Raw genomic sequence first — 4,610 nt, 5'->3', positions numbered from 1 at the left:
CGAGCACCTCTCCAGTCAAGTCTGTTTTCTAAGAGGCAGAAACAAAGAAAACCCAATAAGGTAAATGAGCAGGGTTTGAGAGACGAGCAGAAGCTTACCCAAAGGCTGGGAGGAGAAAGGGTGAAGCTCAGGAATCTGGCAGGCCGGGGTGCAGAATAGCTGGTGCGTCTAGCGTGACTGGTGGGTCGTGAGGGCTGGGGGAGGGCCTCGTGGGCTGTCACGGAGCTCACGCTCGGCTTACTGCTCACAGGCCTGTTCTGGGGCCGGCCTTGTTCGGGTCTTGGTTGTTGGATTTCCCAGGAAAGGTTTATGTGATATCCACGCTCAAGTAAAGACAACCAGAAAGAAGGTGGCAAGCACAAAGCAGTTTATTAAGGACAGTTACATTCTCAAGGTGGGAGAGCGGGCAGGCCCAGAGGTGGCGTCCGCACCGGGTTATATGTTTGCACAGGTTATGGGTCATAGCTAGGTTGTTTCCAATCATCTCAGGGACGCCTCCCCACCAGTTGGGAGGGGGAGCTTTAGGCCCTACAAGGTCCTTGTCCAAAGTGTCATGGCCAACTTCCCCTTCTGGGGGTGGGGGAAGATCGAAACCCCAAGTAAATATAATGAAGCTATAGGTTACCCTGGGACAAAGGTTGAAGAGGAGGGTACATGTTCTGCACCTGTGGCTCCTGGTCTTTTAGCCCTGAGGTCTTGGAAGCCTCAAAGTCAGGATGTTGTGTCCCCAGGCTTCTAATGTGTCACTTATCACCATCCTAGCCTCTAGCTCATGTCTAACTAACTGCCTACTCTATCAGTAAGATCGTCTAAAATTACATGCATTATCATTGCATATTATATGTGTACAATCACGATATATAGTTATCCATATAAATAGGTGAATTTTATGTAAGTAAAGCAAGTTTATATAAAGCCAATGGGTGGTAGCAGGCCCACTGGGGATAACTTAGGATCAAGACCAGAGTTAACGAGGGTCCCAATTCCCAAAGTCCATTTCTGTTTGTATTTCAGCCTAAGAGTGCACCCTCTTAAGCCTGAATTCTGGCAACCCAAGTCACAGCTGGCCTGGATATGCCTAAGGATGCCCTAAACCAGAGCCACCTGCATTCCCTTCCTCATGATGCACATTGATTGGGGGGTGGAGGGGAGGTCTTTCCTTTCCTAGGAAGTGGTTTATTTTCTCTCCTCCAGTAAAGATCCTGTAAACAACCACCCAAACCACCCAGTCCTTTCCGACGTGGTCCTTTCAAAGCCAGAACCTTTCAACTCTAACAGGAAATCCTTTATTTTTTCCCTTCATTTCAAATCTGAGAGGTTACCTGAATGTTCTAGTGGAGTTTTCAGTTCTTCCTTAGAACCGAGGCCCTGTTCAGCAGCTTGTACTCCCACTGCTGGCCCGGGTTCAGCCATGACAGAGAATCAGGTGGAATGACTCTGGACAGGGGCTGATATCAGATCCTTTCTGATTTAATTGGGAGGAGCAAACTGGGATCAGGCTCAGGATGTAAGACAGAGTTCAGGGACCAGGAGGTACTCCTGAACATCCCTTTTTCAACAACTGCCCCTCTGCTCACATCCCAAACACCACACAAGCACATGCACACATACAACACATGACTATACACACTGACCTCACCTACCACTCTCCTCTCTCATTCTTTCTCTGGCTCCTCTGGCCACTTCCCATACCAGGCATACTCTAACCTCAGGACCTTTGTACTGACTGTTTCTCTGCCTGGTATATTCTTCCTCTGCACAGCCTCATGGATCATTCCTTGACTTTCTTTTAGTCTTTGCTCAATTGACACTTTTTCATTGAAGCTTTTCCTCACCACCTTATTTAAAATTCATAGTTCCGTCCTGTCACATTCCCAGTGTTCCCACTTTTCTCTATTTTCCCCATAGCACTAAGCATTTCTTATATATTATTTAATTTATTACATTTATTTCCTGTCTCCCTCAACCATAATGTAAGTTCCATGACAGAAGTCGTGTTCATCTATCCCATTCGATGTTGTATCGCCAGTGTCCAATACCAGGGGTCAGCAAACAATAGCCCAGGGTCAAATCCAGCCCAACCCTAGTATTTACGTAGCCAGCAAGCTAAGAATGGTTTTTACATTTTAAAATCTGAACAAAACAAAACAAAACAAAAAACACAAAAAAACCACACATACACACAAAAACAAAACCACTACTGGCTTTTTGGTGAGAGAAGCTGCTTCAGGAATTGAGGACATTACTGGGGCACCTGGCTGGCTCAGTAGAGAATGCAACTCTTGATCTTGGGGTTGTAGATCAGAACCCCCCCCCCCCCACATCATGTTGGGTGGAGAGATTACTTAAAAATAAAAATCTTGAAAAAAAAAAAGAGTTGAGGACATTGCTTCTTGGCCTGCAAAGCCTAAAACATTTACTCTCTGGCCCTTTACAGATAGATTTTATCTACCCCTGCCTGAAACCATGTCCAGCACATAGTAGATGCTGAAAGAACAAACGAATGAATGAGTGAATGACTGAATGACTACGATTTTACTTTCAGTTGAACTCAAACAGGAACTATGTGGCTGTGTTTAGGAGGAATTTGATTTTCAGAATTACCTGGATCAAAGGGGAAGTACATGGGTATGTCTCTTGTTTATTAGAGAATATGAGAGGAAAGAGAAGGTACATGTCAAACAAAGTAAAAAGTTAATAGTGTAAAGGGAAATATGTAAACGGAGAATTGAAAGAGGGCAAGGAAAAGTGAGAAGAGATTATGAAACCAAGGCATCATGGATGTGCGACAAAAGCATCACTATTCTCATGGAGGCTGGGGTGAACAGCTTGAGCAAAGAAAAGTGCCTTACTCCATCCAGCCTAAAGACATTCATGGACCACCCGATATGTGTGCAGGGCCCTGCACCAGAGGAGAATTCTAGAGGATGATTCAGAGATGGCCATGTAAATGCCAGCTGATGAGTCTTATGGACTTACATAGTGGGTCTCGGGCTTTAGCCAGCATCGGAATGCCCTGGAGGATTTGTTAAAACACAGATATGGGGCTCACTCCTAGGGTGTCTGATTTGTTAGGTCTAGGTTAGGACCCTGAGAATGTGCATTTTAACAAGTTCCCAAATGCTGCTGATGCTGCTGGTCCCACATTTCGAAAATCACTGGGCTAGTGTCCCCTCATTAGGGGTTCTTTCCTCAATGCCCCTATCCAGCTAGCATGGTCTTCCTCATGCCCCTATCCAACTAGCATGCCTTCTTACCCACACCTCCCTCTCTCTGGCTTCTCACCCTGCTCCATTATTCTTCACAGCCTGGGTCACCACTGGACACTGTAGGTTTTCATTTGTTTATTATCTGTCTTCCCATCTGTAGGAAGCATCATGAGAGGAGGTACTTCGTTTTGTTCCCTACTATTTCCTCAGATCCATGCTTACACATAGTAGCTACTCAGCAAACATTTGTGCAATGAAGAGAGCACAAAAACATAGAGAACTAAGTATGATACAAATCAGAGTAATCACACTATAAAAGACAGGTGGGACAAGGTAGGACTATTCATTGCCGGGTTGGGGGAGATCAAGACTCATGGGATTCAGAGCATAAGATCTAGACCTAGAATGAGCAAGATGCTGACAACAGGTGAAAGGCGGCTGGACAAGCAGTCCAAGTGGTTATTATCAGATGGATGCAGAATGGGATGTAAAGAGTAAATGGGTCAAAATGGGTCAAATAAGTTATGTAATCGGCAGGGCCTCCAACTGGGGTTTGTGTCGGGTATACCCTCCAAGGGCTACACAAGCTTGGGTGGTTTCAAAGGAATCCATTCTAGATCTCCAGTTCCATTGCATTCCTTTTTAAAAATGATCCACCTATTTGTGAGTTTTAAGCAGTTTCAAAATAAGTTATTTTTAAAGCAGGAAAAAGAATACAACTATGTCACATTTTTTAAAATAGAAGATATAAAAATAATTTGTGTACGTATATACATCCTAATGCATACATCGTTAGCATGTGGCTGATTTCTTTCCAGTCTTTTTTGTCTTGGTATATGTTCTTACATAGTCCTAATGCACAGACTTAAAAAGAAAGATGTGACCGAGAAAACGCAGAAAGTTGAGGTGTCACACTGTGTCTTAGTTTGCTAGCACACTTGGGAGCTTAAACAGCGGACATTTATTTCTGGAAATGTTGGAGGAAATGTTCAAGGCATTAGCAAGGTTAGTTTCCCACGAGGGCTCTCTCTTTGGCTTAAAGATGGCTGCCATCGTGATGCCTTTCCACATGATCTTTCCTCTGTGCACTCCTGGTATTTCCTTGGGTGTCTGAATTTCCTCTTACAAGGACATTAGTCATTATTAGGGTCCATCCTAATGGCCACATGTTAACTTAATTATTTCTTTAAAGGCCCTATCTCCAAATATAGTCATATCTGATATACTGGGGCTTAGGCCTTCAACGTATGAAGTTTGGGGGAGATACAGTTCAGCCCATACACACTAGTTTTCCTTTTCTAGCAATCTTTTCAAAACTACTATCCTCTCACTTTACAAAAGGAAGGCATTCTCTTCACCTTTGCCAAAGCCTGCTTTGGTGTATCGACTTGGGAGTGTGAA

The sequence above is a fragment of the Acinonyx jubatus genome, chromosome D2 (assembly GCF_027475565.1).
Source record: "Acinonyx jubatus isolate Ajub_Pintada_27869175 chromosome D2, VMU_Ajub_asm_v1.0, whole genome shotgun sequence".
Lineage (NCBI taxonomy): Eukaryota > Metazoa > Chordata > Mammalia > Carnivora > Felidae > Acinonyx > Acinonyx jubatus.
This window is presented reverse-complemented; position numbering follows the sequence as displayed.